General features: G+C 45.2%; 1 long non-coding RNA gene across 1 annotated transcript; it reads right to left on the bottom strand.

The window, feature by feature from the left end:
• Window positions 1–4,457: 4,457 nt before the first annotated feature.
• Window positions 4,458–5,748, bottom strand: LOC117033629 (uncharacterized). Its single transcript, XR_004424937.1, has 4 exons — window positions 5,620–5,748; window positions 5,268–5,310; window positions 4,653–4,825; window positions 4,458–4,547 (listed from the first exon to the last, which is right to left on the bottom strand). It is a non-coding gene; the product is annotated as an uncharacterized LOC117033629 (long non-coding RNA).
• Between the last annotated feature and the right edge of the window lie 21,333 nt (window positions 5,749–27,081).

Raw genomic sequence — 27,081 nt, 5'->3', positions numbered from 1 at the left:
TGGCCTGAATGAGAGTTTTAGAGAGTGAGTATAGAGGTCCAAGGACTGAGCTCTAGGTCTCTCTGGCATTTAAACGTTGAGATGAAGAGGAAGATCCAGTAAAGAGGCTGAAACTAAGCTCAATAGGAGGAAAACAAGGAAAGAGTGGAGTTCCAGAAGCGAAGTGAAGAAAATTTTGAAAGAATCATTGTAGCAGGCAGAATAAAGGCCCCTGTGAATACGTTACCTAACCTGGCAAAGAGCTATCGCATATATCACATTAAGGTCATGCACCTCCAGGAGGGTAGATTATCCTGTATCATCCAGGTGGGCCTTGAAAGCAGAGACCCTTTCTTGGCCGAGGTCAGAGGGAGCCATGACTCCAGAAGAATGATCAGACAAATTTAGTGTTTCTGGTTTGGGAGATGGAAGAAGGGGGCCCTGAACCAAGGAATGTGAGCGGCCTCTAGAAGCCTCTAGAATCTGGAAAAGGCAAGGAAACAGATTCTCTCCTAGAGCTTCCAGAAAGGAGTGCAGCCCTACCTGCATTTTAGCTGAGTGAGACCTCCTCACCCCTGACTTCTAACCTACAGAGCTGTGGAATAATAAATCGGTGTTAAGCCACTAAATGTGTGGTGATTTGCTACAGTAGTTATAGAAAACTAACACGACGAGGACGAGATCAGCTGGTCAAATCCCAGACCAAGCTTTAGTAAAATAAAAATGAACATTTTCAGGTGGTATGGGCACAGTGGCAATCACGGGACCTTGATCAGATTAGCTCAGTGGGGATGAAAGGAGATTTAAGAGGACCGCGGAGAATGTGGGAGGGGAGGAGGAAAGTCTGGGGGATAGGCCAATCTTTGGAGGAAATAATCTAGAAAAGGAAGATGAGAAATGGGCTAGAGATGAACGTGGCCTCAAGGGAGAGTTTCTGTTCTTGTTTTTGAAGATGGGAGATATTACCACATGCTTGCATGCTGATAAGAACGATCCCAGAGAGAAACAAAAATGCGATGAAGGCAGAAGAGACTGGATTCACACCAGAAGTTTTGTACCCCAGCCACCCCTGAGCTCTGCAGCCAGGAGCTGAAGTGAAGGACAACAGAAGATTGATACCCCAACCCAACCTGTCATGGAACATGGGAACTCTCCCATCAACGTGGACACACGAAACTCATCTCGGTCCACTTCCCTCTCCAGGTTTGACTCTGTAGTACCTCAACTTATCCTTTCCACAACCTGTATTCTAGGGGCTGTGAGGTCTCTTGGGTTTTTGTTTGCATGTTTCCCTGAGCAGCCAGACTGCATCTATCTTCTTTTTTGAGTCTCCCAGCCTAGTGTAGATAACCAACACACAGAGGGCATTTAATAAATGTTTTGCTGAGTGATGGTAATAGACCACCTCGATGAGTGCTCACTACATGTCGGGCTGCACGGACCACAGGTGTGATTTCACATAATCCTGACAGCAGCCCAATCACCCCCATTTCCTGGGCAAGTAAGGTGAGGCCCAGGGAGATTAAACGACTTGCACAAATTCACATGGCTGGTAAATGGCAGAATTGGGACTTGAACCCTGGCAGTCTGACCCCAGAGTCTCCTCTTGCAGCCATCACACCACATCACCTACGGGGTAAAACACCTGAAGTGAGTCAACTCAATGCTAAAGGAACACAGTGGAGTGGGACCGCGGACTTCTTGGAAGTGACACCTGAACATTGCTTTGAAGGGTGAGGAAGTCTTAGAAAATCAGTCAAGAAAGGTGGGAAGGGAGTTCTGAGCAAAGAGGAAAGCATGAGTGAAGGCACCAAGGTGAGAAATGCATGCTGGCTGACAAGAAGCTACCCAAAGCTGGTTTCCTGTTTCTGTAGCACGGGGACGTGGAGTGGGGAGAGACCTGAAAGCGAGGGAAGCAGAGCTCAGTGCAAGGGAGCCTGGCAGTCTCAGCCAGGACACTCAGGATGAATTTTGCAGGTTAGTGGAGTCCCCAAAGGAGGCTGGTGATGGCTATGCCGTGTGCCAGGGCCCTGCCGACAGGGCTGAGGTCCAGATGTGGGCACAGTGCTGAACTAGAGCCAGCGGCAGCCGCATCCCGAAGCCCAGCCCGCTCCATCTCCTGCCCAGCTGACTCTTCAAGTCTACTGAGGATTCGAGTTTATTTCAGAAAAGCGGTGGCCAGGGACCAAAGCCAAAGGGAGTTGGGAAGGTGTCAGAGAAGGGACCGGGGACCAAGAGTCTCTGTTTCCGCAGACAAAGGGAGAAAGCCGGCTGAGAGATGGGGACAGCATGTGACACCTGGGCCACAGGCCTGGGCAGCAGCCATGGCAGCCCTGGGAATAATGGTTCCTTTTGTCCTGCACATAAATTCTCCAGAAAAGAAAGGATTCCAGGGCCTGTTTCTCCTGCTTGCACAATGCTGGCTGCCCAGGGCCCCACTGTGCGGGCCTGCCATGGCATTCAGGCAGTGTCAGTCCCCTTCACAGCCTGCTTCCCTCCAGGCGTGCAGAAGCGGGAAGCTGGAGTGGGAATGCCAGACATTGTGCAGGGGCTGGGAGTCAGGGCTGGGGCCCAGCCTGAACCGGGGACTTTGATTCACAGCCCCAAGGAAACCAAAGGATCTGAAGCTCGAAATGAGAAAACGTCTAGGAGGGCCTCTGTGCCAGCACCACCTTAATACTTGCCCTCCCCCGCTCTTACCCTCCACCCCCATTCCTCCACATTCAGCAAACTATAATGGTTACAAGAACATCTCCGGGGCCAGAGAAAGCTGGGTTCAAATTCTGACATTGCCACTTAGAATGGCAAGCTATTTCACACCTCTAAGCCTCAGTTTCCCCATCTTTAAAAAGGACATAATAATGCCCACTTCGTAAGACTGCCTGTAAGAATACGTGAGAAAATGCATGTTAACATGCTTAGCTTGGAACACAACCTTCCAGACGGGCTCAGTGAGGACAGATAGTCCAGTGGATCTTCCTGTCTGTACTTGGATTCTTTCAAGGACAAGGCAATCAACTGCCTGCGTTTTATAGGCAAACCAAGGGCAGATTTGCCTCTTACGCCCTCATTGATGTTGCGGGTGAAGAAGAAAGGGACCTGTGTTTATTGAGCATTTACTACATGCCAGGTGTTATCATAAATGACTCAGACCAGGGGCCCTGTCCAGGGCCACATAGAAGAGTGACCAGGAGGTGAACCTGAGTCTGTCCCACACTCTGTGCCATGATACCACAAGAGAATACTTCACACATTGAAAAAAGCTTGCATGGTCTGTCAGTGTCTTCTCTTCCCCAGGAAAACAACCACTCGGCCTCAAGGGATACGGTTGTGTGTTCCCCTACCATCATGGTCTCTCTCCTCTGGGCATGTTCCTATTTGTCACTTGTCCCTCTTGAAAACAAAAATAACCTCCAGGCCCTATATTCCTGTGCAGAATAGGAACGTACTCTCACCTCCTTTCTTGTAGGAGCCATGTTTATGCTAATAAGACCCAAGAGGATGTAGCCCTTGGGCCATAACATTATGTGGTGGGTCCCTCATAATGTCCCTGTGCTCTGAACTGTTTGTAACAGTCATTGCAGTTCTTCACTGCAGACAATAAGACCATTTTCAACCAGTTTAAGCAGTCAAGCATATTATATTTGGTAGCTTACAGAATCTCCAGCAGGGCTGAAGAATCCTGCTTGGAAGGGACACAGCCAAGAACAACTCACTAACCACCCCTGACCAAGCTCTTTCACCGGCGACATTGCTTCCACTGAACAAAGAGGGCCATACTCATATGGCAGGTGCTGACATGGAGCACTGTCTCTAGAACCTCTGAAATCTGGACCCCCTACACTCGGAACCTCCTTCTTCACCCCAGTCTCTTCTAACTGAGCCTCCCCGGGCACATCTCGAGGGTTAAAGGAGTGAATGCCTGCCTAGCCAGCCTCCCAGAGGGCGCCAGGGAACCTCACCTCCTGGTATTCTTGTCCTTTCGTAGTCCCCTCTCGTGCTGGATAGGACTGTCCTGTGCAACCTGCAGAAATGATGGAGCATGACTTTCAAGACCAGGTCGTAGAAGACATTGTAACTTCCAGCTATCTTGGAGCATTCGCTCTAGGAGAAGCCAGCTGCCATAGTGCTTAAGCAGCACTCTAGAGAGGTCTACATGGAGAAGAACTGAAGCCTCCTGCCAACAACCAGCACAAACATCCAGGTGTGTGAGGGAGCCGTCTTAGAAACGGATCCTCCAGCTCCGATCAAGCCTTCAGATGGCACAGCCCAGCTGACATCTAGGCTGCATCCTCATGAGAGACCCTGAGCCGGAACCAGCCAGCGAAGCTGCTCCCAGACATCTGAGCCACAAAAACTGTGAGAGAGATAAAATAATGTTTAATATTTGTTGCTAACATTTGGGGGGAATTTATTATGGAGCAACAGATCACTAATACAATATATATATAAAGACTGAGAACACTTGCCTAGCATGTGGTCAGCATTCCTTCTATGCTGTCATTATTTTTATACTCATTCCCTCTGTGCCAAATGTCAGAAGCCATTACCTCAGTAAACTGAGGAGTCTGGAAAATGAAAAAAACAATGATGATTTCACTTAACCCAACAACTCTATGACTAGGCATATTAGTATCTTAATTTTACGCATGATGAGAGGTTGAATCACTTACCTCAGGTTCCAAAGACAAAAGTCCAGGATTTGAGCCCTGGCTCTCTGACTGCAACCAACTGTCTGACACTGCACAGTGTGAAGCAGGTAACAACAGAGGCTGAATTGCACTGTGGGAAGCTCCCAACTTCATGAATTGTCACTTCAAGTTTTCATCAAGATGGTGTGTGGAAGCTGAGGGGAAGAGAAGAGCAGGAGACAGAAGCCAGGAATTGTAACTGAATCCTAGGGAGCCCACACACACACAGAATGCTTTTGACACCAGCACACACATTTTCTCATTGCCACCTTTTGGGGCAGAAATGCCACAAGGACCCAAGGAATTTAGCTTATAGGAAGAATGTGGAGCTGACCGCTCTTTATCAAGTAGTTTTCTGGATTAAGCTGCAGGCTGTTTGGGCACTTTCCAGTTTTTCTCCCCCGAAGCCTCCAGGGCTCCCTCTTAGGCTGGGCTGGCTTCCTCACTCCCCAGAGACTCAGCCTGTTTTCTTCACCACCTTTGAGCTGCCACCATAGAGTCCAGTCTTGGGGAGTGCCCTGTCCCCCTCCTAGGGCCAACCCTGGAGTGATCTCTAACCCCTCTCCCCCATTTCTTTGCTGTCTCCCAAATAGTTACCTGAGGCCCTTTCATTGTATGGTTTTTCTTGCTGGTTGCTATGCTGGAGGGAGAAAAAAATAAACATTGGAGAGTTATGGTGAGAAGAAGATTGATTGAAGAAGAGTTACAAGCATTCATAGCACAGAGCAATGAAGAGAATAGAGGTTGAAGACAGACCCACCTGGCCTCATATTCAGATAAATCAGATCATGGATATGGCTCGAGGCAAGTGACACAACTTCCCTGAACCTTCATTTAGTCACCGGAATAATAAAGAGGATCCTTTGGGGAGGGCAATTCAGCAAAAGCCATCAAAATGTAAAGGACTCAGTCTCCCACTACCAAGAAACTGCCCTACAGAAACACTCACCTGTGCTCAGAACTCACTGCATAAAGGGTTCCATGGCCATGGTGTTCATAACAAAAATTTTGAAGATTTTCCTCCATCAGGAAATAGGGAAATTATGGCGCCTCCATAAGATGGAATTGCTTGGCAGCTGTCAAAAAGAATGAAGGGGAGAAAAAGAATATCTCAACAGCTCATTTCTTTTCCTCCAAGGGTTTCATGGGCAGCCCCGCCTTTACCCCTGGCTGCATTTCTCATAGCCTGTGATCATGCCTTTTCACTCTATTTGCCGGCACACCTAGAGAGTACTCCGAAACCAGTGGACGTTCCACAAAGAGCTGGTGATTCGTGGAATGACACAGAGCTGGGTCCATGCCTTTTGAGAGACAGTCTTCTGACCTTTCTGACAGCAGCTTCCTTTATCGACAAGCTAGTGACAGAGGGAGGAGTGGAACCCAGGTCTCCCGACTCCTAGCCCAGCCCTCTCCTTCATAACTCAGGCTTTCCTCATCTCTCATCTTTGCTTTGCTATTGCAGCTGCCTTAACTGAAGTCTCTGCTTGGGTCTCTTCCTCTCCCATCTGTTCACGCTGCTGCCAGAATAATGTTCCTAAAACATGGCTCTGCCTTACTCTAGCTTCCTGGTGGTTAGAGGTAGGTCCATGAGCATTAGCACGGCAGGCACATGCCACTGTCCCAATCGCACAAATTACCTTTAAGAAGAGCCTTTGCTCCAGCCACCCTCATGCCAGCCTGAGTCTCTTAGTGCGTTTGTTTATACTTTTTTCTCCAACTATCAAGTGTCTCTTCTCTCTCTCTGCTTCCCCACTGGGACTCTTTGTCCAAATCCTCATACCCAAATTGCACCTATCCTCTAACACCACCTCAGGAAAGACTTCCCAGATCACAGCCTCTCCTGTCTTCGTCTTCGTTCCTCCCACCCACTGGTCTGGCTCAGAAATCCTAGGGCACCATTTATAGGACTGATGTCCCTCTTAGGCAAGGAGAGTAGTCACGAACATGGTAGATTTCCCTCCAAGTCCCCCAGGGGACTTGGCATTTCATAGGCAGCAGATGCTCAATAACTACTTGAAAAAATGATTAATGAGTAAATCAGAGCGAAGGATTACTACAAGAATAATTTCCAAGTGGATGAAAGAGTAAATGAATGAATTTCCCTGAATTCACGAAAGATTATAACTGACCTCTGAGTCTCATGGTCACTGGCCCCCTTTCCCCAGACACTTGAAAGCCAACAATGCAAAGATCCCCATCTTGGTAATGAAAGTCCAGATACAAGCTACGGATATAATTTCCTTGGCATCCCATGAGTACACCCCAGCAGAGAAACAGCAGCAATAGCAACTGCAGAAAAGGAAATGCAAATAGCCAAAAAAATATGAAAATGTGGTCAACCTCACTCATGATTAAAAAAAAAAACAAACGTAATTTAAAATGAGAGAATTTTTTCCTGTTAAATGTATAATGCTCTGTGGGCAGAGAAGAGAAAACAGTCTCAAATACTATTGGTGAGAATGTTACCATATCTAACATTGATGGGGGTCCATCTGGAAATGCACATAAAAATTTTTACCTTTTAAATAGGTTTACCCTTTGACCCCGCAACTCCACTTTTAAGAGTTAATTCCAAAGAAATAATTGGGCAAAGAAGACAAAATCTTATGCATGAGAATTTTTATTTCAGTATTGTTCGTAAGAACAAAAATAGGAAACAATATAAAACTCTAACAGTCTAGTTAAATAAATTATGCTTCATTTACAGAACAAAACAATCAAACCTTGTGCAATCATTAAATAGAATATCATTCTGTATAGACAGAACATGACGCTCCCATATCATAAAGTGGCAAAAGCAGATGAATAATGGTATCTTTTTATTGACATGTGTGTGCATATATTTATTTGTAAACAGAAGAATTAATTATGGAAGCCTATAAACCAAAGGCTAGGATTGTGAGAAGGACTGTTGCTTTTAACTTCACTCACTTTCATAGTTTTTGAAAAGTAATCACTGATCACTTTTATAATCAGAAAAGCATTTGGAGAGCCCAAGAGGTCGCAGGAGGCAGCTGGCCAGGATCCCTCCACCCTGGCCCTGCTTCTGCTGCTCCTGACCTCTGCTCCGTCTCCGCCCAAGAACTCAGGGCCTGGGAAAGCGCCCCAGTGCACCTTCTGGAACAATTAAAATAATGGGGTTTTATACAGCAACATCCCAGAATGAGCAACTCCCAGAATAAGCATTGGGCTTACTTCGAGCCCCGCATGAGGGAGCAGGGTAAGGGAAGTTCCCACAGCTCTAGGAAAACTATACAGGGTGGACCCTTGGGGACAGGCTTCCGTCCTTGCCCAGCTTTGTTACAAGGTCACACTGCCTGTGGCTACTGCCCTTGTAACTCACTGGCTTCATCCACAGCCCCAGGGTATGAACTAATAAGGCTTAGGCAGGGTTCCCAGTGAACCAGAAGAGAGAGGAGGGAAAAGAGTGTTTTGTAACCCAAAAGCTCCATGGGAAAGGAGGCAACATAGTAAAAAATATTTGCTAATGTTTCATAATTGTTGTATGCCAAGCACTGTGTTGGTTGTCTTGCAGTCAGTAGTTTTGGAAAAGAACCTAATCTCTATTAACCTTATTTGTTTTTTCCATTTATGAAATGGTATGGCAATGCCTAACTCTTAGAATTGCTGCACAGAATAAATAGATTATGCATGTAAAATACTTAACTCAGTGCCTGGTGGATAATAAGTGATCACCAAGCAGTCATTGTCATACTGTTCTTGTTGTAGTGACACTTTGATATGCAGAAGGTGACCTGCCTCCTCTACTTGGCCTCTCATCATGCCAGCTGGTCCATTCCAGTGGGGAGAGTGGCTGGCACCACGGACCCTGCCTCAACACGCAAAGGACCCTTGACAGTCCAGATGGGCACGGGCCACTTAGGATGTCAAGGGGGAGCTCAAACTCCGGGCTAACCGAGCCTATCCCTGAAAGGAAGTAGAAGGAGAGCTGAGAGTGCGGGATGCCAAAGCCTCGAAGGTAAACGTTGTGGGTTGAACTGTGTCCCCCAAAAGATGTTACGTCCTAACCCCAGGACTTGTGAACGTGACCTTATTTGGAAATAGGATCTTTGTACATGATCAAGTTAAGACGAAGTCGTTAGGGCAGGCTCCACTCCAATATGACTAGTGTCCTTATAAAAAGGGGAAAGTTAGACACAGAGGCAGACACACACAGGCAGAACGTCATGTGAAGACGGAGGCAGAGATCGGGTGATGCATCTGCAAGCCAAGGAGTGCCGGCAACCACCAAACGCTGGGAGAGAGGCACAGAACAGACACTCCCTCCTAGTCCTCAGAAGGAACCAGCCCTGCTGACACCTGGGTCTTGGACTTCCAGCCTCCAGAACTGGGAGACAATAAATTTCTGTTTTCAGTTACCCTTTTGTGACACTTTGTTATGGCAGCCATGGGGTACAGTGAGAGAGGGCAGACCTCTGTCTTTTGCCAGCAAAGTGACCCTTTACAGTTACTTACTCTCACTGAGACTAGTTCCTTTATCTGTGAAATGGGGTTAACAGTAGTGACTACCTCATGAAGTTGAGTGGATCCCATGTGGACACCTCTAGACATGGTCCCTGACACATAAATGCTCAGCAGATATCACAAAGTCACCCCGGGGGGGGGTCATCGCAGAGGGCCCTGAAAGTCACTTTAATGTAACTTGATCATCTGAACTTGATCGTGTAGAAAGATCCTATTTTGCTTCACAAGTGTGTCGTTTTCCTCCCCTTTGAAATTCTAAACTCTTTGTGGGCAGGAAATGGGTCATCATATTGACTCCCAATGACATCATAACAGTTCTCTGAATTCCATAAATGCTTAACAAACACGTCTTACTAAATAAGGTGCGCTCTATATCAGAACTGTATTAGAATAAAGTCTAGAGTAGATCTGAACGTCTTTGCATCCTCAGTCCTGGATGCCACACCTAAGGCATTCAATGAATATTGATTGATTAGTATTGAATGAATGAATGAATGGCTGAATGAGCTTTATAGGATACATGATTTGGCCTGTAGTATAATTGAATCTATGGTAAGGTGTGATGTTTCATCAAGGAACAATTTCAGCCAGTACTTGCTGCGATCTCAGCACCATAATGAACTGGGAAAATGCAAAATAATAAGCTAAGGATTATTGAACACTTAAAATTGTGTCAGGTCCTGAGCTTCATGCAACATTATCTCTTGCATTACTCTTGATATTACAGAGTCACTGCAACTCTTATCTTCATTTTGCCAATTTAGAAACAGGCTCAGAGAGATCAAAAACCTTGCTCCAAAGTCCCAGCAAGGAAAGGACAGTCGGAATTTAAACCCAGAAGTTTGATCCCAGGCTCCATACACTTAACCAGGATAGTTCACTAGGAGATGGGACCCTGTCTTAGGCTCTTAGAATCTAGTTCTAGACTTAATGGTAGGCGTGGCAGGGACCTTGCAAAGAATCTAATCCAATATCCTTTCGTAAATGAAACTGAAACAGGGAAGGCATGTGACTAGCCTTGCAATGACCAAGTGACTCAACTGGGAGGCTTGAACCCCGGTCTCCTGACCCCAGACTGGTGTGCGTTGGTGGCAGTGGAGACTTGGGCTGCAAATGGTCATTCACTCAGGTCTCTAGCTCTCCATCCACAGGAAAAGTCAGGGAGGTGTGAAATGTTGGCCGCCAACCTTCCGTTTCTGTCCATGGAGAAGACTTGGGCCAGGAAGGAATCCTTCTGAACAGCCCTGCATATCTGTCCTTCTCTCCTCGGGGACTACATTCCCTCTGTGTTCTCCCTTCCTCTGAGGTGGAGCCTTGCTGGTCTGGGCCAGAGGCAAATAGCACAGAACCAGGCTTTATTCTGGGTGATGTTCTGCTCGTTAAAACTCGAGACATGGACATTATAGTCCATGGGCTCTAATGAGGCAGAGACTCATGGGGCAGCTAACCCTGTCCCTAAAGAGACAAAATGATCCTAAATATTAGGGTGGTGCAAAAACAATTGCAGTTTAAAAGGTTCAAAATAATTGCAAAAACCGCAATTACTGTTGCACCAACCTAATCACTTCGTTATAGCCAGAGGAAGCTGGGGCCAATTCCACAGAATTCCCGATGGTGCTTTGCAGAGCAGGGAACGGACACTGAGGTGCCTTCCTCACATTTCACAGTGTGTCGTGCATTGCACCTGACCTCTCCTCTTGCCCCCATCCTTTCCCCAGGTGGCCTTGCCTTTCTACTGTTATCCCAGAGTCACAGCTCTGGGTCAGGGGCTGGAGGTAGGGCTGGAGGAGTCTGGGCGCAGTTCCTGGAACCTGATTCCCCTGAAAACCACCCTTGGATGTTCTTCCAAAGACCTGGGTTCCTCACGGAACTCTCTAGAAATAGCAATAGTCTCCTTGGAGCCCAAATAGTCCCTGAGCTATCAGACAGCTGTCAGCATCTGAGCTCACTGCTCAGGGAAACACTTTGCAAGAGCAACTGTTATACGTGAGCTTTTGTGGGTCACTTATAATCACCTAGTTATTTTCCACTCATTTGAGAGGCAGTGCGGCTCTGACTGATGGATGGGGTTCATTGCGTTCAACTAAAGTCAGAAAACGTTAGCACTGAAATGGATCCAGGCCACACATGGCTGCAAAGTGTTGACACACTTTCTTCTATTTCATGTATTGAGCTTCCACACACATAAATGCATTTGTAAAGAGAGGTCAAGTATTTGAAAGTTAATAATAAAAATGCTCATCTGTTGGTACCCTAGTTCAACCTCCTCATTGCAAAAGGAAACTGAGGCCCAAAGAGACAAAGTGACTTGTCCAAAACCACACAGCTGGTGTCAGAGGCAGCAATAGATCCAACGGAACCCAGAGACCTTGGGTCCTGCTGAAAACAGACACAACGTATTCACAAGCCTGAAATTTCATCATTAGGAATTTATTTATTTTTTTATCCTATTGGAGAGTCTTATTTATGGATACCAGTAATAAATGAATCCATTTTTGTTGTAAAAAAATTTTAAAGACCAACTATATTTATGAAGTCTTTAAAAGTTATCTTTTGCACCTCCTTGCCCTTTCTCCAATGCCGGTCTGTTCCTCAGGGGTGTCCAATGTTAACTAATGGGTATGAAATCCTCCCAAGCCTTTTCAATACAGCTAGGAATACATTTCCAATATGTGATCAGGTTTTTAAATCTATACTTATATAACATATTGTACATATGGGCATATATCTTAAAAAGCAATTTTGTATTGCACTTCATTGATAAGTATAAGATCAAAGTATACTGTTTTGAGACTTCCCCTGTACCTTGGGTCTCTTTCTATGTTGGTCCGTCTAGAACCTTGGCATTTTGTCAACGGCTCCATAGTATTCCACTGTATGAATGATCTCAATATATATTTAGCCGTTTCTCTATCTTTGGACATTCAGGTTGTTTCCCATCTTTTTCTCTTGCCGTCACATCTGTAGTGAACTTCCTTGTATGTAGATCTCTGGGACACGAGCCAATGTTTCTACAGAAGAGATATGTAGAAGTGAAAAATGGGAGATCATTCATCTAGAGAAAGTCTTACTTTAAGTGGTAATGAGTCACCTTAATGTTTTCCAGAGCTTTCTCTCCTGAACCCTTTGAGGGCCTGCAACAGCCATAAAACTTCACCTAGAATCATCACACTAATGCTGTGAGAACAAAGGATAGCCCCTATTTTGCAAAATAAGGTTGAAGTCAGGATTTATTAACTAAATCTGGAGCCCAGCTCTTGTCGTCATGCCAAATTTGGCCCCTTGAGGGATATCCTCTCAGCCTAGTTTCCACACCTGAAGACGGGAATGGAACAAGGGCCTCCGTCAGCATTATCATAAATGTTCCATGGCAGCACAGCACCCTTATCACTTAATGTGTTTTCTGCCTATCCCTATTAGCCAAGAGGAATTTATCCTATTTGCTTCCTACAATTTGCATGACAATACCAATAGGCTTATATTTTTCATTTCCAAATATAAAGATAAGCGTATATCATAATATTGAATAGGCTTTTTTCAAACGCACGAGTTTAATATGCCCACTCTCCATTATTCCGGTGCCTCTGAGCATTCACAGATTGCCAAGTGTGACCCCAAGTCAAGAGAGGGACCTGGCTCGTTCCTTCCTCCTTTTGCATCTGTTCCTAGCGGAGGAAGAGCTACTGATTTCCAGCTGCAGAGTTAAAATGGAAACCGGCAAAAGCGCAAGCGAAGGGCTCAATTTCCCAGTAGCTGCAGCTGTCTAGCGCCCTGAGCTATTTTTAAACCCCCTTTCAGAAACTTCAGTGCTTGCAATGGATCTATTTTCTTAACTGCCAAGAGATAATGCTTAAAAGGGATAGCTTGAAGATATTCCACGGCACTCATAAAAATGACTGAAATAGATGGTGCATAAGACAGCTTTTGTCTGGAGCAGCGGAGGAAAGTGAGATGAAGTCTTTCAGACCCCAGGGCACTCTTGCTGCTAGCTCTGCTGCTGACAACCACGGCTTTGTGTCTTGAATGTGCACTATGACCAGAAAAGGCAAGAAATCCAAACAGTAATTGTAGAGAGCATCAGAGACCTGACATTTAAATTGGTCATCAATTCTAGGAAGCAGGGGGCCCCAAAATAACTCCCAAAGAATCCCCCTCCACTGGAGTGCTGTCTTATCTGGTAAACCTGTCCAAACTGTCTAAAGCTGTCTTCTGCCCCTTACTCCTCAATGTTTTCTGCCTCATTTGGTGGAACCACCAGCCATGCAGTGTTACAATCTGTGTTACAAATTTAGGAATCATCCCCACCTCTGCTTTTCTTCCTCTCCTACATCCAATAAAGTCTTACTAATACTGTCTTCTAAAGAGTATGGAAATTCTACTCTTTTCATATCCCCACAATCACTGCCCTGATTCAATCCTTCATCATCTCTCATCCTGGAGTTCTGCAAGAGCATCTTAACTAGTTTCTCTGACACTATTTTTGTCCCTCTTCACCGGTGGACATTAGGATTTATTTTTATTTCAAATCTCATGATGTCACCTCTTGCTTAGAATCTCTCAGTATTTAACTGACCTCAGAATATACAACATGTTCTTTCGTGGGGCACCCAGGCCCTTCATGAACACAGTAACGTCTTCCCTCAGCCCTGCATAATCTACCTCACGCTTTATGCTCTAGCAACATTGGGCTACCTGTGGTTTTCCATATATTATGTTATTTATTCCCCCATACCCTTGTTTATTCCATCTTCCTTGCCTAGAATGTCATTTCGTCCCTATTTTTGAGTAGGTAATATTTTATTGACGTATTACATGAATATAGCAAAGTGGACAAGTTCTAAATTTAGAGCTTGACGCATTTTTACAGATTTGACACACTCAACGATTATACAAATCAAGGATTAGGATATCATCAGCACTCTAGAAGCCTCCTTCCAGTGCTCTCCCAGACACCACCCCCTGAAAGGTAGCCAGTATTCTGACTTCATTCCAAATTGATTCATTTTGCCTGATTTTGAACTTTAGTTAAATGGAATCATACAGTATATGCTTTTTTAAAAATCTGGTTCCTTTCATTTAATATTATTTTGTGAGATTCTCCCATGTTGCTGCATATGGCAGTAGTATGCTCTTTTTTATTGCCTTATAATATTCCATTGTGTAAACATACCACAATTTACTTATTCAGTTTAATTTGATGGGAATATGAGTGGTTTCTAGGTTCCAGCTATTACAAAAGTGCTCCTGTAAACATTCTTTTACATTTTTTTGGTGAACATATATATATATACATTTCTGCTGGGTAGAATTGCTGGATTGTATGATATACATATATTTGACATTAATAGATATTGCCAACCAGTTTTCCAAAGTGGCTGTACTACTTTACACTCCCACTAGCAATATATGAGAGTTCTAGTTGTTCCAAATGTTTGTCTATACTCGGGATCGTCAGTTTTTAAAATTTTACCCATTTTGCTGGATTTTTAAAACTACGGCTGACAATATTGGTCTTTGAATTGGAGTGTTTAGACAATTTACACTTGATGTAATTACCAATATATTTGGGTTTAAGTCAACCATCATGTTATTTGTATTCCATTTATCCCATCTGTTTTTTGCATCTTTTTTCCTTTCTTTTTACCTCCTTTTGGATTATTGAGTATATTTTAATGTTTGCTCTAGGTTTTGTATTATGCATCTTTGTCTCAAAACATTCTATCTTTAAGCAGTGTTATAAAGCTTCATGTATAATGTAAGGAACTTAATAGAGTATACTTTCATTTCTCTCCCTTCTGTTTTGTGTGTGTGTGTGAAACGTTTTATATATTTCTTTCTTTCTTTTTTGTAGTTTACACATTTTTTCCTCTGTGCTTAAGTCTTGATATTTACTACAATCTTCTCTTTAAGTTTGCTAATCCTCTCTTCCATCATATCAAATTTGCTATTAAATCTGCTTTTATTTGTCATACTGATGATTCCCTATATATTATAAAGTCAACATTTTTTAGCTTAAACAGCTAATAATCTTTTTAAATTAAGAATAAGAAAAATTTGTTTATATTTACTCACATATTTATCATTTCTAAAGCTCTTGGTTGCTTTGTATAACAAGTTTACAAATGATGCCACTTGACAAATGTTTGCTGAGAAAATGAATGATTGCATTTTAAAGAAATGAATGAAGGCCCTTACCTTCTTCAAGACTCCATTTCTTCATCTGTAAATGGATATAATAATACCTTTTGGCAAAATTGCTGTGAAGATCAAATGGAATAATGGACTACTGGAAGTAGTTTAATACCCTGAAAAATAATTCAGCCTGTGTATTTTCAAATATTTCTTTGCCCTATTTTCTCCCTTTTTCTTAAGGGACTTCAATTGCTTGCATTTTAGAACTTTTCATCATGTTTTATATATTTCTTTCTCTTTTTTGTAGTTTACATATTTTTTTCCTCTGTGCTTAAGTCTTGATATTTACTACAATCCTCTCTTTAAGTTTACTAATCCTCTCTTCCATCATATCAAATTTGCTATTAAATCTATCTATTAATTTCTATCTATTAATATTCTTAATTTCCATATTGCATTGCTCAATTCTAGATTTTCTATTTGATTTTTATCTGTAGATCCAATTTTCCACCTTGTCATCACTCTCTTGAAACAATTAATTACAGTTATTTTAAAGACTGTGTTTGTTAACCAAAGTCTGTATCATCTGTGGGTATTTTTCTATTGTCTGATTTTTTTTTTCCTTTGAGTTATGATCTTTTGATTCTCTTTTATTGGAATATCTGGCAATTTTTTAATTAAAGGCTGGACACTTTCTTGAAAAATTATAGAGCATCTGGATGATGTTATATTTCTCCAGAGAGGCTTTACTTTTCTTCTTGAATGCAGTTAGTATAGGAACCATTCCCCTTAACCCAATCAGAAATTGAGATGGTTTGAGTGTAAGATTATTTTTGTAAGGCCTAATCTATTCCCAGTTGCCCTTACTCTTAGGACACAGACTTCCCGTGGTCTCATTAAAAGTCCAGTCTTCGTACCAGGGCCTTTCCTTTCTGACAGAACTTGAATTCCCTCAGTACCTTGAGACTGACAAGAATCTTGCTTAGCTTTTTAGACTTCTTGCTACCACCTTCTAAGGGACTTTCCCGATAAACTGCAAAGGCTTTAAGGAGAAAAGTGGTGTAAAATATCCCTCACTTCTCTATTGCTCCCTTGTAGTGACAATCTTCTCTGAAGTCCTGGTTGCCTTGGTAGTTCTCAGTCCTTTCAAACAGCTGTTTCTGTTTCTGCTTGATCAACTGTTTGATTTGTAATCTAGCCTTTCCAGTTATTCTTGACGGGAGAATTGGTGCACCATAAATAACTATCTAACGCACAAAAGCAGATGTGCCTCCACCCCCTTTTGACTGGCAAACTCATCCTTTTAGTCTTAGATACCATTTCACCAGAAAATCTCACCTTAATATGACTCACCCAACTCCACCCTTCTTTCTTGACCCCGCAGGCCCCCTCATCTGTAATCCCGTAGCACCCTGGCATGGTTCCTGCACAGCATGTAAACCATTGCTTATAATTACCTGATTTAATGCCAGCCAAATTTGCCAATAATGGGATGTTCTTGACCCTAGAAGTTACCATCACGATTTCCAGACTCACTCCCATGGCCCTCTTAGGTGTTTCCCCCACAGACCTTCAGAACATGGCCACCAAAACTATATCTCCTGCGCCACCACCTTAAAAAGGAGGTAGTGAGTCACCCAGACAAACCACTTCACTTTTTTCATCTTTGGATACCTCACATGTAAAATAGGAATATTAAAATCTACCTTCCTGGGTTAATATGAGTCAGTTTTAGCTTTATCTTTAAACACAGACTTGGAAGCTGGATTGCATGGGTACCAATCCTGGCTAAGCTACTCACAAGCTGTGTGGCTTTGGACAAATTACTTAACCTCTCTGTGTTGGTAAGGAATTAACATACATAAAACTCATAGAGCAGTGCCTGGCACAGAGTAACAATTACCCATTAGTGTTCTATGACTGCCAAATAAAATACAATACACATAACCTATAAAACACAATGTTGGTTGTTACCATGATAACTTAGTATTATTATAATTAAGTCATTTTCCCTGGAAAACAGCAGCTTAACCCTGAGGCTTCAGTGGGTGCAACCAAACAACGTATTTAACTAAATATGAACATTCGAACCTTTTACTGTTGGCTCCTTTAACATGCTTTAAAAAAAAAAAAAAAAAGACATTTTCAGCCCTAACATTTACTCTGAATGACTCACATATGAGAATTGAGGTTATTTCCCTATAGTTCCTAAAATCTATAAACCAGAAACCCACAGCATTACATGTTTCCCCAACCACAGGCTGCGGGCAGACTGGGCCAGAGACAGCAAAAGAAACGTCTGAGAAAGAGGCAGCGAGCTCCAGACGGTGTGGCATTCTCTGCCCTGGCTGTCGTCCCCTGGGCTCCACACTCAGAACAAAAGTGCACACTGAGGTATTCCAGTGATGGGGATTGTAAGACTGAGTCTCTCTGTGACCAGGCGTTGGCCAGGCCGGAGGGGAGTTGGAAATGAAGTTCCAGAGGAGTTAGATAGCAGGAAAGGCAAGAGCGAGGACTCAGAGCAGCTGGATAAGGCCTGGGCTGTGGCCTCACTACGACAAGGTACCATTTGAGGCAGAACAGAGCTACAAAGGTGCCAGCTGACTAGACAGTCCCAGAGGGAAAACCAGGTTTCTGACACTGGCAAGACCAAACATCCACCAAATGTGGAAGACTGAGGGGCCACAGAAGGGTCAATCACAGAGCTAACTGGGCAGTGGTGGGTGCAGAGCCAGGAAAGAGCAGTCAGAAGGATATGCTGAGGACACTTGCTAAAAACTTTAGAGGGCAGAGGAACACTCTGGGGTACTTGATAAAATGCAGATTACCAGGCCCCACCCTCAGAGTCTGAGTAAGACAATCTGGAAGGGGTCCAGAAATCTGCGTTTTAACAACCACCCAGATGATTCTGATGTAGTGGGTCCTTGTGCCACATTTTGTTAAAGCAGTGGGGTCTATTTTTGCCCCAAGGCTCAGGGGTGTGGCCTCTTGATAGGAGTATCCTGCTGGGTGTGAGTGGTCTGGGGCAGCCAGGGGTTGACAATAACCAGTAGGAAGTCACAGACAGGCAGAACAAACAAACCAAAAACCCTTCTACACCCTGGACAGCTGCTTGTCTATTCCGTGCCTTTGTGTGAATCCAGTAAAGATGCCCCTTGTGGGCAGAGGAGCCCATTCTTCTGGATGGGGAAGGCAGACCAAGACTTGAGGAACAGTGATAGGGTGGGACTTAGTCCCCACTTGTCTTCTTGGCTGGGCGGCCTCAGAGTACCTGAGACAACAGGGCTGGTTGGCCCTTGGCCCTCTTAGTCCCGGACAGGTAGCATGCACAGGAGCGCTGGAGGCTACTAGGAAACACGGACAGGACTGGAGGAGCAGAGGCTAGAATCCGTGTTCTGGAATCAGTCAGGACTGAGCTCAAGGTTTCGCTCTCCTAGGCACTGGTCACATGACCAAGAATAAATACCCTCTCTTCTTCCTACAGCTCAGGAACTTAGTGTACAAAACAGAATGGCACCGTTGCCCACGAGTGAGACACGATCAAAGCCAAGGTAGCCGTTCAACAACTGTCAGGAACTTTGGGGGAACATCAGTAGTCCCCAGTGACTCCAGGAGGGTAGGCACTCTGTGTCTCTTCCCCCACAACCTCACCACCAGAAGGGATGTTATAATAAAAGCAAATGTGAGGCGATATTGTGCCATAGACACACACAAGTAGCAGATAGGCACAAAATACAGCTGCTCCTGTAAGCTCGGTGACGTACCAGCTGTCTATCCTTAGACATTCCCACAAGCACCATGCAAGAAAGTTCTCTCCAAGGCATGTGGGAACTGGTCCAGAGATGCCAAAGGCAACCAAAGAAAGAGCCAGAAACCTAGTAGACTGTAAACATACCACCTACTTATACACAATTATGTGAAAGAAAATCCAAACTATCGCTATATAACCTTTTCATTTGTCTCTAATAATTTTGATATTAAGTAGTTCAATGGTGTGTTAGATGTTTGGATGATCTGGTCTGAAGCTTCCTCCAAAAAAGGTTTGGTTGTGCACTGCTGTGGAAAGACTTCCTGCTTCCAGAATGAAAGGGAAGCCTCAAACTCTGCCAGGAAGGTTTTGCTTAGCAAGAAAGTAGTGATGAACAGCAGCTATCCTAGACAGGACCCGCTATATAATTTGTGGGGCCCAGTGCAAAATGACAACGTGAGGCCTCTTATCCAGAAAGCAAAAAGAAAAGCTTTTGCCTTTCTCCCACTGTCACTCTCTCTCAACCTGTCATAGTGTCTTAGCTTGGGATGATGCAACAAAATACCGTAGACTGGGTGGCTTAAATGACAGAAATTTATTTCCTCACAATTTTGGAGGATGGCAAATCCAAGATAAATTCCTCACGGTTTTGGAGGCTGGCGGATTCAGCTCCTGGTGAGAATCTTCTTCCTGGCTTGCAGACAGCCACCCTCTTACTGTTCCTTCACATGTGGAGACAAAATGTGAGCTCTGCTCTCTGTTCCTCTTCTTAGGACACTAATCCCGTCACGGGGTGGGGGGGCACCGTCATGACCTCATCTAAGCCTGATTACCTCCCAAAGGTCCCACCTCAAATACCAAGACCTTGAGGAATTAGGGCTTCAGCATATGAATTTGGGGGAGACAGAGCTTTCAGTCCATAACACATGGTGTTTTTATTTGCTGTTTAATGTCACACTCTCTCGGACTCAGGATACTTCTGGGCATTGCAGACCCACCCTGGTGCCTGGAGCCATACCCCCTGACTTGGTGTACGAAGCACATATACCTCACCCAACCCAACACCGTCTCTCTGCCCTGCCAGGGCCAAAGGGCAGCAGTGGTCACTGAGTGGGGGCAGAGGAATGAGCATTCAGAACCCATCCCAGGCAGGTGGGCAGTAACAGGACGCGAGGCTCCACGGGAGCCGAGGCTCTAAGCCCTGGGGCGTGCATCATTCAGATAATGGTCCCATCAGACTTTGCTATCAAACACAAGTTCAAAGACAAAATTATTAAGAATTTAAAGATGGCCACTGCGAGCATTAAGCCTGGGACCTCCTACTGAGTGCAGGGTCCCCATGTGACTACACTGGTCACCTGCCCTGAGGCTGGAACTCAGAAAACTCACATGGAGGCAATCCAACATTGCTAAGTGAATGATTATTTTGCTATTTCAGTAAAGTCAACAGCAGAGCACCTGGAATAGCATCTTACCTTTAATTGGTGCGGAAAAATATTTAAACACTGGGAGTTGGAAAGTTCAAAACTATAGAGAATAGAGCTAAATGTAGAGAATCATGCAAAATTCACCCCAAATCAAACAGCCTAGAACAGGGTTTCTCAGCCTCAGCACTGGTGACATTTGGGACAGGGCAATTCTTTGTTGTGTGGGCTGTTCTGTGTACTATGAGATGATCTCTACCCACTCCTTTATGGCAACAAAAAATGTCTCCCCGGGTTGCCAAATGTCCCCTGGGGGACAAAATTGCCCCAGTGGAAAACCACTGGTATAAGATGTGGCACTTTTTAGGTTATTTTATGTTTGATGAGCAAATTATAGATTGTACGCCCACGTTTAAATTAAATTCTGGTGGGCTACTTATATGGCATTTAAAAATTTCTAACCTAAAAGTTGTCTGTGCTGAAACTACTGTGCCTTCTTTATTATCCAAACACGTAGCATCCTACATCATCAGATGACAGTAAGTGGACAGAGGCCATCTTTTTGAGGAGGAAATAAGGACTACCTTTCAGAGTATTCCACAAAGCCTCACTGATGGGCCTGCCAATCAACGCTTGCTTACCAACGTCTGCAGGGGAAGCAGATGTGTCAATACCCGGAAAGAAAAAACAGATTATGCAAAAATCATTTCTATTTGGCTTGGGGAAGCCTGCTGTGTTTTTGTGTTGGTGTGTTTTTGCTACAGATCAATGTCACTGGGTTTTGTTTAGGCCGATATTGAAATAAAACAGGAAGCCCTCTGAGTTGGTGCGATTCTGAAATTCAGAAGGAAGACAGAAGGTCAACAATTTGAATTTGACCAAAGAAACATTGCTGAACTAAATTCTCTCCTTTCCTACTTTTTGTAGCCTTCTTGGCAATCACTTCTGGGAAAAAGGGAAGATTCGTAGAGTTGAGATGTGGTGGACACTGTTGGGGTCCCATCCAGAGCTCCCATGTCCCTTGGACCAGTCGGCTGTCTCTGCCTGTCACCCACATCTGCTGACTGAGCACACCTGTGACTTTCCTCACAGCCCTGTCCTCAAGTAACAGGCAGGTGTGAAGGGGACAAGGGGACAGTACCTTTGACTTGAGCTGGGAGAAGCTCTGAAGTGTAATTTATGGTCCAGAATTCCCCAGGGCATCAGAGTGAAGCTGGGACATCAGTTGAATCCGCTCCCTTACCTGCCTTCTCGCCCTTCCCTAATCTGCTTCCTCCACTCCCCTCCTGGCTTCTCCTGGGAGCTCTTCCTGGATGAATCACTTACTCTCAAATCCTTGGCTGAGGGTCTGCTTCTGGGAAGAAATGGCCTAAGACATTTTCTTTTACCCACAAGACCGTGAGAGAAATGTGGCCTGTGCAGGTCCACCCAGATGGGCCTGGGCCACACAACCAAACCAAGAAGTCATGGTTTAACTTCAGGGCACCAATAAGACCTTAGGGTTTTAAAATATCTTCCCATTTTTCAAAAATTCTCTCTCTAGGGCCGGAGTTAGAGAAGGGGACTGAGCCATACCTCAGAGGGCTGCCCAGAGAAGGATGAAGATTCTGGGGTCAAACTAAAGAATCTGATTATTTGGAGGTCAGTCTAAAACTCATGCCAAGGGAAGAAAACAAGCCTTGAACCAGGGGCCTGAAGCATGGAGGGAAGGTGTCAAGGAAACCACCAGACTCGAACCCAAACTGAGAAGGCTGATTAGTGGCAGAGCAGGCCAGCAACCTGTTCTAACTCCACATTCAATGTTCTTTCTCTTATGCCCTGTGCAGTGCATTATGGGATGTTTGGCAGAATCTTTTGTAGGATCACAAGAATAGTATGGCACTGTGGCGAAAAACATGGGTTTGGGAGTCAGACATGTGGTTTTGAATGCAGACTGCTTAGACAACAGACAAGAGAATTGTGAAGTGACTTGCACCCTTAATCACTCAGCTGTGACCGTCGTGCCAGTAAGAGCACCTAGCTGATGGTCACTGGGAGAACATGGCATCATACCTGTATAGCCTTAGCACTAGATTGGCACAAAGGGAGTAAATATTGAATGAATAGATGGATGAAAAAACAAAAGAATGACCTGAAAGGGTAATAACCAGGAGGATAATGGGCTGTACGTCACAGATTATCCAGGTTCACAAACTGGGTGGCAGCTAACTCCCATTCCCCAGGCCGCCTGGGGAACCCGGGGACAGGTGAATGCTGTTCGCTGCCCAAGTCACCATCCATTTTTCTCGTCATGTGCTATGTGGGTCCAGAGGAGGTGGAGAAGTAAAACGGACCTGGTGAGTAATTGCAGGATGACCGATAATGACACAACATGGAAATTTGCTTCCTGGGTCCCTGTTGAAGCCAACTCTTGGACACACGTAATTTTCCAAGCCTGACAACTATGTTGAGCTTCCGTCTGAGGCAGTTGCCACGTCAGGGGGGTGGCATAATAATTATCACTCTTTGAAGCCAGTGGAGTGAGTATGAGTGCCCAAGAGAACCAGTTGGTTTGCTTGTTGGTGCCTCCTGGGTGGCAAGGGGCTGGGAAAGGGGGTGGGGAGAATCTGCCCCAGACAAGATGGTTCCCATGGCTGAAGGCCGGCTCCATAAAAGGGGGCAGCTGCGAGCATGAGCAGCTGGCACTCACAGCAGCTGGGGGATGGATGCACCGACCTGCGAAGGGGATCAGGACGGGGTACCAACAGCACCTCTACCAATGCGGGGTGCGTGCCCGAGTAGGGAGTTGTCACCACGGGACACTCCTCAGACAGGACCCCTCTTCCCACCACAGAGGTCTGTGAGCTCAGGATTTCTATAGGAAACCAGTCAGAGAAGGAATGGACTCCTTCTCTTATTGGGCTTTTAACCAAACATAACAAAACTGGAAAAGTAAGAGTCCGCATCTCTGGGCAGTGTGGGAGTCTGGGCCTCGGCTTCTCTTCTCAAGCCCAAAGTCCCTCTGGCATGGCCTCGGCACCCGAGGGCCCCAAACAGCAGGTCCTGCCCTCCCGCTTCTCTCTTCTCTGGAAGAAAGATGGGCCTCTGGCTCGCTCTCCCTCCCAGCCCCGCAGGTGCCCCACGCAGCAGTGGCCTGGCAGCCTCCATGGAAGAATGTCACTCTGGCCTGGGGCCCGGCCTCAGACAAAAGCCCTTTTGGAGCTCGGCCTGCATCCTCAGGCTGACAGGACCCTGCCTGCCTCCCTGCTGCCAACTAGGGAGCGCAGCTAAATTCATCCCCTTCAAGTTGATGGTTTCCACAGACCAAGGCCACTTCTCTGCTCAAGAAGTAAATTGAGTCTGAGCCCTTGACAGTCAGTCCTTGGCTCTGGGACAAATAGCTGACTGTCCTCTCACTGTGGAGGGAAGGAAGATGAGACGCCCCCACTGGCCAGAGACCTGAGGCCTGGAGGCCCACAGACATCTGCACTGGGGGTGGGAAGGGAGCCCGGTGCCCAAAACAAAGATAAACAAACCATCACACCCAACCCTGACTCTGACCAGGTCTGGGAGTGAGACTGGCCTGAGTGTGAACTCTTGGCTCTGCTATTTACTAAGTGCAACCTTCAGCAAGTCCTTCTGGAACCTCAGTTTTCACAACATCTAAATGGGGAGCTAGAAGCATTACTAAATAGATAGAAATAATACGAGAGAAGGTCAATAGTTTTCTGACTATAAAAAGAAACAGATGGAGAGAACTGAGAAAATAAAAAGGGTGTAAAGAAAATAGAATGGTTGAAATGATGGTAATAATTATGTAATTGTGGTTTATTTCTTTCCAGAGCTTTTTGCATTCATGCACATACGTGTGAATGTTGGAAATCACATACTTAAAGCCCTCAATGTGTCTTGTTTGGTCCTCAGAGAATTCACATTCAATACATACATACATACGGAGAATAGTACTTACCTTGTAACTTGTCTTGAAGATTAAATGAGATAATAGAATGTCCTGGTACAGTGGCTAGCACTTTCTCAGCAAGCCGACCTTCTAAGGCCACCCTGAAGCCTCTTGTTGGGTGGGGGCAGCATTCAACTTCTTTGGAATCTTCCAGATGTACCCACATACCCCCCCTTAAGCAAGCTCACTTGCAGGGCTCATTCTTGCCCTTCCACTTCAGGTCAAGTCTCAATCTCTTTGTGATTCTAACTATTCCTTTTGAAGATCTTTTTCTGGGTTGTTTCTGGGAGGCCATCAGCTATGGTCTCATTTGGACCAAGAACAACAGGTCCCACCCGCTGCCCATCAGATGTGGTTTCTGAAAGTCCTGGCATGGCGTTCGAGGAGCTGTTTGTTGATTTCAGACTCATCTAGAATGGGAGACCTGTTATTATGGGACTTCGCTGGGACATTGTCTTCCAGACCACCGTGGCCTTTCATGGCTCCCAACCCTGCTTGTTTCCTCCCCTAGGAAATGAGAGACATTAGAGGTGCATGCGGCCTTAAAGATCAGTCCTGTCATTTTATGGATAAAAAGATGGACACTCCGAGGGGTGAACTGAGTACAGAACTGGAATGTTAACCAGGCACAGAGACAGAGAAGGGCCTTCCCCCTCCTGCCAAGACCGACTTCCACACTCTGCTGTCACCTTTTCCTTCTGTACTGGATTGAATAATGTACCCACTCCCCCCCGCCCCCCCAATTCACGTTCACCTGGAACGTCAGAACCTCATGTGACCTTATTTGGAAATAGAATCTTTGCAGATGTACTTAAGTTAAGAAGAAGTTACACTGGATTCGAGTGGGCTCTAATCCAATGACTGGTGTCTTTATAAGAAAGGGGAACTTTAAATACAAACACACAGAGGGAAGACAGCCACGTGAAGACAGAGGCAGAGAGTGCAGTTAGCTGCCAAAAGCCTCTTCCATCAGAAGCTGGAAAGGGCAGGAAGGATTCTTCCCCTGTCTTCGGAGAGAGCACGGTCCTGCCAACACCTTGATTTTGAACTTCTAGCCTCCAGAACTGTGAGAGAATCGTTTTCTGTTGTTTGAAGCTACTCAGTTTGTGGTATTTTGTTATGACAGCTACAGGAGACTCACATGCCCTCTTCGCCTGGTGTTCCCCACCATTCCTTTGTGAAGGAAGAACACAACTATAAAGACACACTCGTTTACACAAACGTGTAATGATCTGGGGCCCACAAATCCATCAGATTTGCATTTTAAAAGATGGCTTCCATTAAGGGTGAGGAAGCTGAAGCAGGACCAGGGATGCCCTCACGTGGAGTTCACAGACCAGCTCTGCAACTCACCCGCTGCAAAGAACGTGCTGTTACCTCCATTGCTTGATGCCCAAACCAGCGCTCAAACAGGCATAAGCAAATGGGCCAGTAGCTGAGGGTGTGTGCTCTGGCCCCATAGCCTGGGCCCAGATTCGGGTTCCTCCGCTTCATAATTGGCCATGTGACCTTAGGCAAGTCTCTTAACCTCTTTGCGGCTTGGTTGCCTCATTTGTAAAATGAGGTTGATAACAATAAAATCTATCTCTGAGAATTTGTGATTTCATAAGTACATTCATGGGAAACACTTGAACAGGGTCTGGCACGTAGTAAATACCTAATTATCTTAGTCTTGTCACCAGTGCCCAAGATCCGATGGTTGTGAGTGACAGAGGCAACATTTGAACCCAGGTCTGTCTGGTTCCACTGAATGTTTTGGTTCCATGATTCAGGACTGAAGAAAGATCCATAAAGCTATGAGTGCCAGCTTCATCCACAGACTGCCTCGTGGCAAATGGCCCCAAGAGTTTGTGCACATGATTCTCTAACTTGAAGGGGATACTCTGCCCAATCAAATGCTCCAAACGAGATGGCGACAACGTCTCCAGTTGGAAGCTTTCTTTGGGAAACAGGACTGTTAGGTGCTTGAGAGGAAAGGACGCTCAGGTTCAAGCTGTACCCAGATGAGGCTGAGCCATGTGAAGCCAGCTCTTCATTTGGGTCTTGGACCATGAGGGGTGTGTGTGTGTGTGTGTGTGTGTGTGTGTGTGTGTGTGTGTCTTGAGAGAACTCCAAATCACCGCCTCCCTGAACAGACTCAGCCAAGAGATCAGGTTCATTGCCATCTTTGCAACGACTTCCGTAAATGAAGCCTGCCTGCACGTATCTACCCATTACCACCTTGAAGGGGCCAAACAACCTCCCGCTAAGAGTTGGTATAGACAAGGCGCTCAGGCCTTGGAACACAAATCCCTACTCTGCCACCTCTTAGTTTGAGAACATGGGTAAGACTTAACTTTTCTGAGCCCCCATTTTCTTCTTTTGTAAGATGGGAATGATCATTGACCAAGGTCATGGGGTAGTGGTGAAGAGCAAACAGATAATGTCTATAAAGCATCAAGCCCAGAAGTACCTGGATTCAACAAATTGACATTGCTCTGATAATGACATTGATGAACATGAAGGTGACCGCCACTCAGAGGGTGACATGGGAGAGGCTGCTGCCTTCCTCACAACCACTAATGCCTAGGCAGCCTCCAGACCATGCAGCCTCCCCATAGCCTGGAAGGGAAATCAAATGAACAGACTTGAGCCCTTTAAGTCCATTTGAAAATTCCTGGTTCTACGGGGTATTGGCAAATC

The sequence above is a fragment of the Rhinolophus ferrumequinum genome, chromosome 14 (genome assembly GCF_004115265.2).
Source record: "Rhinolophus ferrumequinum isolate MPI-CBG mRhiFer1 chromosome 14, mRhiFer1_v1.p, whole genome shotgun sequence".
NCBI lineage: Eukaryota > Metazoa > Chordata > Mammalia > Chiroptera > Rhinolophidae > Rhinolophus > Rhinolophus ferrumequinum.
Note: the sequence above shows the minus strand (reverse complement) of the source record. Positions and strands in the feature narration are given on the sequence as shown.